Here is a 15,756-nt window from a genome sequence, read left to right as displayed (position 1 = left end):
CAAACTTTTTGTACCATTGTCTAGGAGCTTGTTTTAGGCCATAGAGACTCTTTTTGAGTTTACATACAAAATTTTCTTTACCATCTACTTTGAAGCCATCAGGTTGTTCCATATAAATCTCTTCTTCTAGGTCACCGTGAAGGAAAGTCGTCTTCACATCCATCTGCTCAATCTCCAAATTAAGACTAGCAGCCAAACCTAGAACTGTGCGAATCGAGGACATTTTCACAATAGGAGAAAATATAGCTTTGTACCTGGGCTTCAAGTTGTGTTCTTCAACTTTAACTTTGAACACCCACTTGTTCTTCAAAGCTCTCATGCCCTTGGGCAATTTTACCAACTCATAAGTGTGGTTCTCATGCATAGACTTCATCTCGTCTTGCATGACTTCAATCCATTGATTCTTGTGCTCATCTTCCATGGCCTCCTCATAACATTCAGGTTCTCCCCCGTCAGTGAGTAACAAATACTCATTGGGTGAGTAACGGGAGGAAGGAAACCGCTGTCTTGTGGACCTCCGAAGCAAAATATTTGATTCGTCCACAATTTCATGAGCAACAAGATTATCAATAACAATATCATTGTTATTATCAACATCAACATGTTGATTCGATACATGATTCTGGGTGTCACCATGATTATCAAACTCAACAACATCATTCACACTTGTGTGAGGAACTTCATCATGATGAACTATACCATCAAAATTTGAAGATTCTACCTTCTCCGCTTTGTCAATATCTTCAATTGTTTGATTCTCCATGAAAATAATATCACGGCTTCTCACAAGTTTCTTTTCAATTGGATCATGTAGCCTGTAACCAAATTCATCTAGGCCATATCCAATGAAGATGCATTGCCTTGTCTTGGCATCTAATTTTGACCTCTCATCTTTCGGCACATGTACAAAAGCTTTTGCAACCAAATACTCTCAAATGGTCATAGGAAACATTCTTTCCATACCAAACACTATTTGGTATATCACTTTGCAAAGCAACAACAGGAGATAGATTAATAACATGTGCAGCGGTCAATAAAGCCTCACCCCAAAATGAGTTCGGTAACTTTGCTTCAGAAAGCAAACATCTAACTCTTTCCATCAAGGTCCTGTTCATCCTCTCAGCCAAACCATTAAGTTGAAGAGTCTTGAGAGGAGTCTTCTGGTGTCTAATACCTTGATGCTTGCAGTATTCGTCAAATGGTCCACAATATTCACCACCATTATCAGTACGAATACATTTCAATTTCTTTCCAGTTTCTCTTTCAACTGAAGCCTGAAACTGCTTAAAGACACCTAACACTTGGTCTTTAGTCTTCAAGACATAGATCCAATGTTTTCTCGAGCAATCATCAATGAAAGTGACAAAGTAAAGTGCACCACCCAATGTCTTTGTCTTCATTGGACCACATAAATCAGAGTGCACTAACTCAAGCAACTCTGTCTTTCTCGAAGGAGGGTAGGACTTAAAGGAAACTCTATTTTGTTTACCAGCCAAGCAGTGCTCACATTTTTCTAATTTAGCACTTTGGAAATTTGACAATAATTTCTTCTTGGCTAGAACATTAAGTCCTTTCTCGCTAATGTGGCTAAGCCTTTTGTGCCATAATGTTGAAGAGCTATCGCTCTCAACTGCATTCACCATATCAACACAAGCAGAGGCCATAGTCCAGTATAGACCACGACGTTTGTTACCACGAGCCACAACCAAGGAACCCTTAATGAGCTTCCATTTTCCATCACCGTTGGTACTAACATATCCTTCATCATCTAAAACACCAACAGAAATTAGGTGCAGACGAACATCAGGAGCATGTTTCACATTGTTCAAAACTAGTTTAGTTCCAATACTAGTTTCCAAACAAATTGTACCAATACCAACCACCCTAGAAACAGTCTCATTACCCATACTCAAGGTTCCAAACTCACCAGGAGTGTAGGAAGAGAAAAAATCCTTCCTTGATGTCACATGAGATGCGCCACCAGTGTCCACAACCCAGCTTGACTCATCACAAGCAATATTTATCATGTTTGCATCAAGAACGGTAACAAGATCTTCGGTGGTAACGGTGGCTAGGCAATTTTCATTGCCATCTTGTTTAGTTTCCTCTTTATTGTTCTCCCTTTTCAACTTCCTGCAGAACTTCTTTGTGTGCCCTTTCATGCCACAATGATAGCACTCAATATCCTTAAGTCTGCCTTTGGATTTGCTCCTATTTTGTTCTCTATGCTGAGAACCACGAGTTTTATTTCTCCCCCTGGGTCCAGTTATCAGGACATCCGACGAAGAGGAACTTTGAGTTTTTCTTCTCATCTCTTCGTTCAAGACACTACTCTTGGCGGAATCCATAGAAATCACACCATTCGGAGCAGAATTTGACAATGACGTTCTAAATGTTTCCCATTAATCTGGTAGGGAACCAAGTAGAAGCAAGCCTTGAATTTCTTCATCAAATTTGATGCCCATAGCAGATAATTGGTTCATTATCCCCTGAAAATTATTCAGATGGTCTGTCATCGGAGAACCATCATGATACTTCAAACTCAACATCTGCTTTATTAAGAACATTTTGTTGTTGCCAGTCTTTCGAGCATACAAACTTTCAAGATGCTCCCATAGGGTTCGAGCATGTGTTTCCCCAGAAATATGGTTCAACACATTATCGTCGACCCATTGCCTAATGAATCCACAAACCTATCTATACAACAGATTCCACTCTTCATCTGTTATATTATCAGGCTTTACAGTGGTAAATACTGGTTTATAAAAATTATTGACATAAAACAGATCTTCCATTTTCCCCTTCCAAATGGCATAATTAACACCATTCAAAGTAACCATTCTACTTGTGTTGGCTTCCATTGTTTTCCCAAAAAATATAGTTATTTCAAATCAAAGTAAATCTTTTCTGATGTGGAAGTTCAGACTGTGCTGCAACCACAGAGCATACTCAGATAAAACCTTGGCTCTGATACTAGTTTGTTGGGAAAACGCGGACAAGCACAAAAATATGTATGGTAAAAGTAATGAAAATAAAATGGGAAAATAATGACACCAAGAATTTTACGTGGAAACCCTTCTGAATAAAGGAAAAAACCACGGGCCAAGAGGAGCAACTGATATTACTATAGTAAGGAATTTTACACTGTGTAGTCACAAATACAACACTCAATGTGACTACTACACACTCAAAAGGAACAACACTCTTTAGGTTTCCGTCTTACTAAAATATCGCTCACACTCTATTTTTCTTCACAGACTATTTTCTTATATAGTCTATGGAATACCTCACTTTGCTCTCAAAATGGTTTTTCTCTCTAACTTGGTGTGTTCTACAAATGAGCAAGAATGCTCTATTTATAGAAGGATAAAACCATGCCTATGTCACCAATGACATATGTAAACATAGCAAAGTCAAGAATGATTGCAAATCTTACCAATTTGCCAACTACCAAATTTTTTCTTTTCAACTTCAATTACTATTGCTTTTTAACAATTGCTTGTACCAATTGAATAGCTAAAGTTGACTAAAACAATGGGATGGATTCAACACAAGTATCTGTGTATATAGACCCACTAATTGATGAGTTAAGTTGCCAGCTAAGATTTTAACTAACTAACATGAATCATAACAGACTTACATCAGTTGACTAATTATTTACCCAACTATTAATCAATTGAACAAAGAGAAAATATCTTCACAGTGTTGTTGTGCATTTCGTCAATTCCTCAATAGTGAAAAGTCATACTCATAGGAAGGAGAAAAAAAGGACAGTTTATATTGTTTTTCTTCAAATGACTGTCCACCCTCTCTTGACTCAATTATTCATATGAGATAACCAAGAAGACTCTTTTTGTTGGGTGAAAAGGCAAATCTTGTTTGCTATATACTCTTACTCTTAGCATTTAACAGGTAAAGTGAAGTTAATAATTGAAGATAGAAACATTTCTCTTCTCAAAATTCTTTAAAAAAATCATTTTGTGTTTCCTTGTTTTGCTTTGCAGATTTCTGAAATGGATATTAGCTTAGAAGTTGGTGGAGCATTTCTCTCTTCAGCTTTGAATGTTCTTTTTGATAGGATTTCTCCTCAGGGTGAGCTGCTGAAAGCATCATGTTCGGTTCTTAAAGAAGCTGGAGGACATTTTGCTTGGTCTCCAGATTATGCTAAGTGCAAGCATCAATCGACACGTGAGCCAATGGTGTAATAAGCTTCAGAGTGTTGTTGGCGGTACTGTAAGAAGTCAATTATGAAGCTTTGAGGCTTGAGGTGGAAGGTCAGCATCAAAATCTTGCAGAAACAAGTAACCAACAAGTAAGTGATCTCAATGTCATGTCCCGCCACCATTCCAGTCAAATTTTGCATCTGGAGAGGCGTAGAAGACTCCACAATCAAGGGGAAGCTTGCGGAGAATTCTAGAACACCTTAGATATTTCAAGAATATCTTAGAATATCCTAGAATATGTAGAATTCTCTAAAAAAGGAACCAATGTGTAAATATCTTAAGAACTTGCAAAGTAAATATTAATTGCACTTTAATTCTAAGGTGGTAGTATAAATAGAGTCATTCATTTGCAAGACATCACTCAACTTTTAAAGCATTCTCCAAAGCAATATACAAGTCTTCTTCAAATCTCTATCTTGTTCTTTCTATATCCTTTCCAAGCATTCTCTTAGCGATCTAAGTCTTAAATGTTTTCTTGAACTTACAAGATCTTGTAAGTCTTAAATGCTTTCTTGAACTTACAAGATCTTGAAAGATTAGTGAGTAAGTCGTCGAGAGCCACACAAAGCTTTAGCAAATACTCTAAGTCCGTGATATGCTTGAGTGATGATTCCTTTCTTAACGTAAGGATTGATTCCTTTCTTAACATAAAGGAGAAGTTGGAAGAGACCATTGAAATGTTGGAGGTGTTGAAAAAGTAAATCAATCGCCTTGGCTTAAAAAATCATTTTGGTTCGACTAAACAGGAACTAGAAGACCTTCAACTTCTTTGGTTGATATCTATAGTTCATATTGTTGGAATGAGTCACGTGGGTAAGACAACACTTGCTAAAACAATTTATAACGATGAAAGGGTGAAGAACCATTTTAGTTTGAAAGCTTGGTTTTGTGTTTCTTAGGCATATGATGTTTTCAAAATAATAAAAGGTTTACTTCAAAAAAAATTGGCTCATTTGACTTAAAAAGTTTGATGACAATCTTAATCAACTACAAGTCAAATTGAAAGAAGGCTTAAAAGGAAAGAATTTTCTTATTGTTTTGGATGATGTGTGAAATCACAACTATAACGAGTGGGATGAATTGAAAAATATATTTGTACAAGGATATAGGAAGTAAGATCATTGTGAGGACACGTAAAGAGGGTGTTCTCATGATGATGGGAAATGAGTAAATTAGCATGGATAATTTATCTATTGAAGTCTCTTGATATTTATTTAAAAGACATGCATTTGAATACATGGACCCTATGAAACATCCGGAACTTGAAGAGATTGTAAAACAAATTGTTAAAAATATGCATAAGAACTGCATTAGTCCGAGTTTTCTTTATTATAGGGTAGTTAGTGTAGTTGTTTACTTTTTAACAGTTAATTAGTTTCTATTTTATCCTTATCGTTAGTTTTTGGGAAAATATCCAAGTACCCCTCAACCTATGCCCGAAATCCCAGAGACACACTTATACTATACTAAGGTCCTATTACCCCCTGAACTTATTTTATATGTAATTTTCTACCCCTTTTTAGCCTACGTGGCACTAGTTTAAAAAAAAGTCAACCATCGTTGGGCCCACAAGATAGTGCCACGTAAGCTAAAAAGGGTAAAAAATTATTAATAAAATAAGTTCAGGGGTAATAGGACCTTAGTATAGTAGAAGTGTGTCTCTGAGATTTCGGGCATAGGTTGAGGGGTACTTATCCTTAGGAGTTAGAGTTAACCACTTTTGTCCTTTTTAGTTATTTTCATTATGATTTAGTTTATATTCTTATGTTTGAATATCTATAATTGATATACTTTTAAATATTATGTTTTACGTTTCACTTGTGAATTATATTTAAAAGTACATTTAAGAAATTCAATTATATATATATATATATATATATATATATATATATATATATATATATATATATATATATACATATAAAATTTCAAATTGCAAATAATTTTGTTATGTATTTAATTATTGACATAACCGATTAGCGAAACCGAAAAAACCCAAACCAAAAAGGGAAAACCCAAACCAAACCAAATTTATTTTGATTTGAATTGGGTTATACTTCTTCAAAACCAAAAACCAAAAATCCAAAAACAGTAGTATAAAACTAAACCAAAAAACCGAATGCACACCCTTATTTATGAAGTTATGAAATATTCGTGGTTAAATTAAATACAATAATGAGAATCAAAGTTGGCCAAGAATTAATTATGTGACTTAGACTTATTCTCATGTTATGAAGCAACCAGGAGCGAATCCACGTAGGCATTTATGGATACTTGAGCACCCATTAACCTTGTGTCGAATTATTTATATTTATATAGAAATTAGGGATAATGCCCAAGTACCCCCTCAACCTATGCCCGAAATCTCAGAGACACACTTATACTATACTAAGGTCCTATTACCCCCCTTAACTTATTTTATTAATAATTTTTTACCCCTTTTTAGCTTACGTGGCACTATCTTGTGGGCCCAACGATGGTTGACTTTTTCTTTTCGAATTAGTGCCACGTAGGCTAAAAAGGGGCAGAAAATTACATATAAAATAAGTTCAGGGGAGTAATAGGACCTTAGTATAGTATAAATGTGTCTCTGGGATTTCGGGCATAGGTTGAGGGTGTACTTGGGTATTTTCCCTAGAAATTAAGTAAAATCGTATATAAATAAAGAGCATCCATAGTATTAATAGTCTCAGTGGTGTAGTGGTTGTTTGAGGGTGTAAACAAAATAAACTTTTCCTTTTTTCTTTATGAAAAATAATAGATATATTTTTTTTTATCTAAAATATTTGGCCAGAGGCTTATTATTGAATAAATATATGAAACCAAACCTACAGACAGCCAGGGGGTTTGACTAGAAGCAGCCACCCTTGAAAGAGTGCGTAATAGCTCACTGATCGAATGACACTTGACTCCTCCTTTGGATCATCTTCAAGTTAGATCTCCGTCTTGTGCACTCGCACAATCTCCATATATATATATATATATATATATATATATATATATATATATATATATATATATATATATAGCTTAAGTCATGTGCAGCCACTTCAAGTTGTCCACAAAATTCACTTAGACACCTTAACTCATCCATATGCCGATTGAACACCTTATTTGTTCAAAAATCATTTCCATTAAACACAAAATGCTGATAGCAAAAAATGTGTAGTTCACTTTCTTTGAGCGCGTTAAGTTATGAAAAATAATATATTTTCTTTTTTTTTCATTAACTTTTACACCTAACTTAATTTTTTTAAAAAAATTAACAAAAAAAAGAAGAAACATACATCTTCTTCCCCAATATTGCTGCAACTATTCTTCCACCATTTTTAATAATCTTTTTACATACGCACACTACACTACACACCACCACCTCCACCTCTCTCTTTCTCTCACCCTCTATCGTTCTTCTTCTGCTTTTCCTTTTTCTTTCTTATGTTGATTTAAGTTTCAAATATCTTGACGAAGTCCTATTAATTATGATGAAAAAATATATGAATAGATTTTTTTTGGACAGAAACTTGTTATTATTATTTTTCAATTTTAACAAATCTTAATTAATGATTAAGAAAAAGTGTGATTGGAAGAAATATCATTTTCAATATTGAATTAGATTCAAGGAGAGGGATAGGTGGGTTGATCGAAAAAAAAAACATATAATTTCAAATTAAAAGGAAAAACGTCAAAGTGAAAATGGTTCTTCGAAACGTGATTCGATTTTGTGTCTTTTGGTAAAAAGATGTGGAATTTAAAGTTGGGGTTGGGTGGGAGTGGTTCTGGGAAGAAGAAGAAGAAGAAACGGGAAGGTTGCTCTTTTTTAAAAAAAAAATTCTCAAAAAATAGTTTTTATTTATTTAATTGTGTTTTTCCGGGCCCAATGTCAGACGTCTCTTTTTTATTAGCTATCATGCCATGTCAGCCGCGAGTGTATGACACACCATCTTTATTTTTAGTTGATTGTCAAAATATGTTCGATAGGTATTTTTTTTTAACTAAAAAAGGTGTTCAATTGAAACAAGTCTAAGATAAGGTGCCTAAATGAAATATGTGGACAACTTTAAGTGGCTGTAGATGACTTAAGCCTATATATATATATATATATATATATATTTGTTGAACACCCATTTGATTTCTTCATTCATTTAAATTTTATATTTTGAAGTTCCATAATGAAAATTTTGTCGTCGTCAATGTAGCTATGAGAGCACTCATAACCTTAAAATCCTAGATTTGTCACTGGCTGCAACTTCATTACATGCCTAGACACAACTTTATATCTTGTTGTTTGCTATATTTTCTTTAGTGTAAATTTTGTATATAGCATTTTATACAGTAATAACATCAAGTTATGGCATTAGAATTTCAATTTCATTGTGTAGTATTTAATTCTCACTCTATATCATTTTATTAATAATTATATTATTAATTATAATTTATTAAAAAAGTGTTATTAACAATTAATTAAAAATTAAGGGGAAAAATAATAATGGATAATTGATGGTAATAATTAACACATTGACAACACAAATTGCTACATTTATTGCAAGTAGCACGTTTTTAAATATGAATAGTTGCACTTTTTAGGGAGTTTAATTAAAGTTAAATATATGATTAGTATGTTTTTAGGGATATTAAACATTTTCAAATTATCATCACCTTAAATATCTCTAGTTAGTTAAAATAATATTATTTTTTTGAATTAATTCCTTAAAAAACTCAACCAGATATAACAAATATTTTTCTATAATACTTTCATATTGTCTTTTTCAAACATATTTGGATCAACGTTACAAGTAGTCTTCTTTTCAAAATTTCACGATTATTTTCAGATTGCTTTCAACGTATAGGTCATTTTTTCTAAAAATTTAAGAATATTTTCATAGCTGCATATTTCACTTCTCTTTTTTTTAGTAACTTGATAAATTTTGGCATACATTATATGTTTTCATTTAAATTATAATATATGTTTTTATATTAATTTTGTATTGAAAATGCATTGTGTTTGTTTAATTGGAGTATTGTATAGGACATTGAATAATATATTAATGTGTATGAAGTGTGTATTATATATATGAACTGATTATAAATTTGTGTAACATTAAAGTCTAATTTTTTAATAGTGTATAAAGATTATACGAAACGTGTATCATTTGTGTATGAAAGTCCATTTATTTTTTTTCAAAATTACAGCGGTTAGACCAAAACGTGAAAGATGGAAGGGATTTGCTGACGTGAAATTCAAAAGGACAAAAATGACTTGCAATAGATCTCGCCAAGTTGGACACAATAAAAAGAGATGTTCAAATTATCCTGTGCAAAAACAATGATTTCGTAATTTATATTTGTTATTGTGTTGTTTTGAATGTTTAAAACACGTTTTGTTTTATTGAGCGCAGTTGTTATCATTGACATTTATAAAGTTTGATTTTGTAAAAAATTGTCATATATATATCATTTGTTTCTGTTACATATGTCAAAGTTCAATATGACATTCATAATTCATACAATGCTTATACATTATAAGTATACATTGAACTATACTGTCATTCATAAAATGTTCATATAGTATTTATACAATGTTCATACAGTATTCATACAATGTTCATATATGTACCATTTGTTTCTGTTACATATATCCAAGTTCAATATGGGATACATAATTTATACAATGTTTATACATTATATATATACATTGAACTTTACTGTCATTCATAAAATATTCATATAATATTCATACAATGTATATATATATATATATATATATATATATATATATATATATCATTTGTTCTGTTACATATATCAAAGTTCAATATGACATTTATAATTTATACAATATTTATACATTTTTCATACAATGTTCATATATTTTTGCATATTGCAATCGAAATTTATACAAAAATCAATAAATCATACACATTAAATAAAGTGCAAATATTCATTTAAGCATACTACCATAAAGTACAATAATTAATATATTATGACATATATAGTTATATATATTTTATACAACATGCAAACATGAGTGTTACAATATCTCTATTGTTGAATTTTTGTGACAAGTCAAAATACCCCTTGATTTCACACACCAAGAAGAAGAAGAAATTGATGAACTATGTGATTCTTCACTCACTTCATTTTGTTCTTCATTAACAACCGGTTCTCTAATCATGTCCGGGACAAAAAATTTTAATTTTCTCCTCCTGTAACATTTTTTTCTGATTGCTTTCACCGTTGACACTACTTTCCTTTTAAAAGGACTAGACCTTACTAGTTCATCATTCGACTTCTTCTCTAATTCCATCGCAGCTTTATAGCCTGAGATTTGCTACTGAATTTGAGTTATACATAGATCAAAAGATAGTATTTTAACCATGAAGTTACCGATATAGTTTGTACCTCTTGTAAATCTCCTTAGGGTATTTGGTTTAGACATTGTATTCAACAACCCAAATCCTAAAAATTTATAGACAAATAAGAATTTGACATAAACAAATATAAAACTTGAAGAAACCTGCATTATTATACAACGTAAATTTCTCCTAAAGTCAAGCAACAACATATAAAAAATAAATAATCTGACAAAAGAATCAGAGAAAGATAAAAACTTTAAGAAATAAACTTGTTTGTGATTTATACAACACGATTTTTACCGAAAATCATGCAATATTGCGAATTTGACGGTCAAAAAATTAAAAACCTAATTTTGTGGAAAATTGATAGAGATGTAGTTGAATAAAGATTTTATGTTTAATCTGATTTTGGGAAATAAGTTTAAAGCTTGAAAAAGTTTGTACTTGAAGATGACATTAAGCGTGCGAATATGTATGCTCAGATTTAATATGACAGAGAAATTAGGCGTGTTGTCTTTAATCAATTAATAGAGAGAGAAACATGTGTTGCCTGTAGTTGATTAATAGAGAGAGTAACGTGAAAAAGGCGTGCAAAATTAATATGATAGATTGAGAAGAGTGTAAAATAGGGGAGAAATTGAGTGTATTGGGGGAAGATAAAAGAGTATTTGTTGATATGAGGGTGGGTAGTTATTGGGTAGCCATAATATGAAATTAATTAAAATAAAATTCCTAATTATAATATGAAGTTTAATTAATATTTAGATAATAATTTATTATTTATATTAAAAACATTAAAAGGTAATTTGATTAATATTTAATAATTTATTATTTATATTAAAAACTTTAAAAGGTAATTGATTAATCAGTAATAATTTAAAAGGTTTTGTTGATAAAAGGTAAGTGAATAAATGAAACTAATTATTTAAACATAATAATTATTAGTTAAATAATAAAATAATTTTTTATTAATATATTATTAGTTAATATGCTATAACTTGATAATAATATGTTATAAGTAGTTTATTTTTAAATATTTTTTCTTAATTAATATATTATTAATTGATGTGCTATAAGATGATAATAATATGCTATAAGTAGTTTATTTTTAGAGTATGATTACAAGTTAATATTTATCCTCTTAAATGTGTGTGAGATATTAATTTTACTTTTCTTTATTGTCTTTTTTTTCTGTATATCGAAATTTACTATAATTAAGCCGAGAATCTTTCGAAAGAAACATTTTTATCTCTATAATATAGTGATAACTGACATAGCATACATACATGCTATCTTTTTGAATGCTTCCTTAGGAAATTAATATCACTAGTATGTTGTTGTTATTGCTGCTGCCGCCTGTCGTCAAATGAAAAAGGAAAACTTTTTTTTTTAATTTATGGACATTAAGTTGTAAAAAGTATTATTTGAATGAAGGAAATTTCAAATTTGACCCTTCATGTTCACTAAAGCAAATGATTAAACATGGTTATTTATGGTGGAATCTTTTGAGTTTTCTTAGATTCTACGACTCAATAAATTGAGAGCCAATGCTACATGCATGTGTGCATGTGAGGGTGTATTTAGTTGGACATATCCATATGTCTTTAGATTCTAGTCTTCTATATTAGAAATTATTGTTGGTAAAATTCTAGGAAGACACTAGCCTTTATGAATCTGTCAAAAGATATGCCGCAGATATAATCAAATCCACAAGTTGAGAGGCTACATGTGCTTGCTAGCTAGTTATACCGTATTTATTTATGAGAAAAAACTCAGAAATATTAAAGATAATTGATATAATAAGACTTTATAGTTATTCTTTTAGTAATTGTGTTTCATAGTTATAGTTCTTTTTACTATGGAAGTTTTGATTTGTATATTTTACTTGTCCATTTATATATTTCGCTTGTAAATATAGTAAATTTTGTATTTATAAAATATTTTAAACTCCGTTCGTATATTTCACTTGCTAATATATAGATATGATAATTTATTGTGAATTTTTCACAAAATGTATACAAATAGCTAGGTTAAGCATATACAAATTCGAGATTAATATAATCAAAAACTGAATCATACGAATTTTGAATTAATACAATTAGAAAATCAAAGAGCAAAATAGGAAATCAAAGAGCAAAATTTCGCAAAGTTGTAGCCACAAATTAAAAATATTCAAAATTAAAGCTATATTACATAATAAACTCTATATATTTATTGCTCCCTCGGTTTAAAAAAAAGATGGTCTAGTTTGACCCGGAACGGAGTTTAAGAAAAGAAAGAAGACTTTTTGATCTTGTGGTTCTAAATTAAAGTTATGTCAAATGTATCAAAATGCATTTTAATCTTGTGGTTTTAAACATTTCACGTGGAAAGTTAAAGTTAAGTGTTGTCAAAAAATGAAAGAGATCATTCATTTTAGGACAAACTAAAAAAAAATATAGAGACATTCTTTTTAGAATGGAGAGAGTATTTCACACAATTTTTCGTATATTTATTTGTCTTTGCAAGTAGTTAATGAAGGTCCATATTGATAGTCAAATGCATTTTTTCCCAATAAATCATCAATGTTTCAAAATTTATGGATTGAGCTAATTCAAATTCACAAGGTATCAAAGTAAAATGGTTGAAGAGGGATGTGCAGAATGTGACATCACTTATCATTCGCGTTCCGAGCTTAAATGGTGAAAAATGTTAACAAAAATTCTAAAAACGGTATAGAAAATTTCTTTTTAGCCAAAACGGTAAAATCGCTCATGAAGTAGCGATTTTGTCCGCGGAAAAAGCAAAATCGCTGCCATATTTATTAAATTTGTAATTTTTTGTAAAAAAAAAAATTTAAACAAAATCGCTCCTAAAGGAGCGATTTATCAAAATAAAAATATTTTTTAATAATTTTTTTCATATGTCGCTGCCTCAGCAACGACTTAAAGTGAATTTTTTAAAATTACTTTTTGCTTCTTTTTTTTTTTTTAGAAAAATGGTTTAAATCAATTTTTTAAAATCAAATTGCTGCCGATTTTTAATTAATTTTTTTATAAAAAAAATCAAATAAATCAAAAAAAAGATTTAGAGATTTAATTATTTTTTTTAAAAAAAGAAGCAAAAATAATAAAAAAAAAATTAAACTTAAGTCACTGCTGAGGCAGCAACATATTAAAAAAATTATTAAAAAAATTATTTTGAAAATCGCTCCTTTCTAAAAAAGCGATTTTGTTAATTTTTTTAAAAAAAATCAAATTTAACAAATCACTGTGATAGCAGCGATTTTGCTTTCTTTGGCGGACAAAATTGATCGCTACTTCGTCAATGATTTTACCGTTTTGATTTGAAAAAAATTCATATACCATTTTAAAATTTTTGTTAATATTTTTTTTCCTTTAGACTCTGGACTCCTTATCATGGCACTCTCGCTATTCTAATTTATGTAATATGATTGGAAGCTATGAATTGACACAAGGCTTAAAAAGAAAATATTTTTGAAAAGAAATGGATAGCCTTAAACAACCGTGACTTTTTTGTGGTTGTACGTTCATTAAAGATAAACATAAAATTGATAGTTTCCACCAGATTTAAAAGTTTGGTATTGTTTTAATATATTTATAACATATAAAATGACATCTAAAGGTTCAAAAAAGGGAAAGCAATATCTGAAAGAGAAGGAAAGTCAAAGATATTATTTTGCTTCAAATATGAAGGATGACAAAGATAAAAATGTCGAAAATATTAGTTTGGGTACCATTTACGATAAAAATATCAATGAACGAACAAAGGAAGAGGTCGATCCCTTAAACATGTACATTGTAAATATATCAAATTATTTTAATTTTGATGAATTGTATTTTGCAGCCACAGTTTTGATACTTTTTTAAAAATTGTATTTAATGTGAAGTTTGTATAAAGTTGTATCAATTTTCCTTTTATATAGAATGCATGTTTGAGTAATATTAGATGTTACCATTTTCTTGTCTCAATGTATTTAAGTGTATACGTTTTTTTGTTATTGTATCAATGTATTCAAACGTATTTATTTCTTTTCTACTATATTAATAGTGTTAGTACAAATGGATATCAATATGTGTGCTTATTGTCACAAATTCTAACAACTGAGGGCATTTTCATCATTCAAGTTACTTGCCCCACCTTCATCTCATTCCACTTTTCTCCATGTAGAAACGCTGTCATACAGTATTCATACAATGTTCATATATGTATCATTTGTTTCTGTTACATATATCCAAGTTCAATATGGGATAAATTCATACAATGTTTATACATTATATATATACATTGAACTTTACTGTCATTCATAAAATATTCATACAATGTATATATATATCATTTGTTCTGTTACATATATCAAAGTTCAATATGACATTTATAATTTATACAATATTTATACATTTTTCATACAATGTTCATATATTTTTGCATATTGCAATCGAAATTTATACAAAAATCAATAAATCATACACATTAAATAAATCATACACCGTTTTTCCTTCCCTTTCTGCTACTGGTGAACAGACCGGAAGGTTGTATGTCCGTACTTGTGCCGTTAGCCTTATGTCGTAATTCCCTGCTATGAAGGGCCGATCTGACTTCTTCCAGCGACACAGTATCTTTCCCAACAATGAACGATTGAATAAAATTCTCAAACGACATTGGGAGAGATACTAACAGAATCAGGGCAGCATCTTCATCCTCGATCTTCACATCGATATTACGCAATTCTAATAACAAAGTATTCAATTGCTCTAAATGTTCCCTGAGTTGTGTACCTTCAGCCATTTGTAAACCGAATAGACGTTGTTTCAGAAGCAACTTGTTGGTTAGAGATTTTGTCATGTACAAACTCTTCAGCTTCAACCACAGACCAGCAGCAGTTTCTTCATCCGAGACCTCCGTGATGACATCATCCGCGAGACACAGCATGATCGTCGAGTGCGCCTTTCCCTCCAGAATCGCCATCTCAGGAGTAACGACGGCGTTCTGGTCTTTCGACAACGGCGCCCAGAAGCCTTGTTGTTTCAACAAAGCCCGCATCTTGATCTGCCATAAACTGACACTGTTCCTCCCTGTGAATTTGTCGATTTTCACGTTCAAAGCAGACATCTCGAATTCTTCAAGAACACCAATTAACCGATAGGCTCTGATACCAATTTGTTATGCGGAATTCGAGA

The 15,756-nt window shown here is 31.0% G+C and overlaps 1 pseudogene; it reads left to right on the top strand.

The window, feature by feature from the left end:
• The first annotated feature begins 4,619 nt into the window (after window positions 1–4,619).
• Window positions 4,620–5,910, top strand: LOC109120903 (putative disease resistance protein RGA3; annotated as a pseudogene).
• Window positions 5,911–15,756: the final 9,846 nt, after the last annotated feature.

Source organism: Solanum lycopersicum, chromosome 8, assembly GCF_036512215.1.
Source record: "Solanum lycopersicum chromosome 8, SLM_r2.1".
Taxonomy (NCBI): Eukaryota; Viridiplantae; Streptophyta; class Magnoliopsida; order Solanales; family Solanaceae; genus Solanum; species Solanum lycopersicum.
Note: the sequence above shows the minus strand (reverse complement) of the source record. Positions and strands in the feature narration are given on the sequence as shown.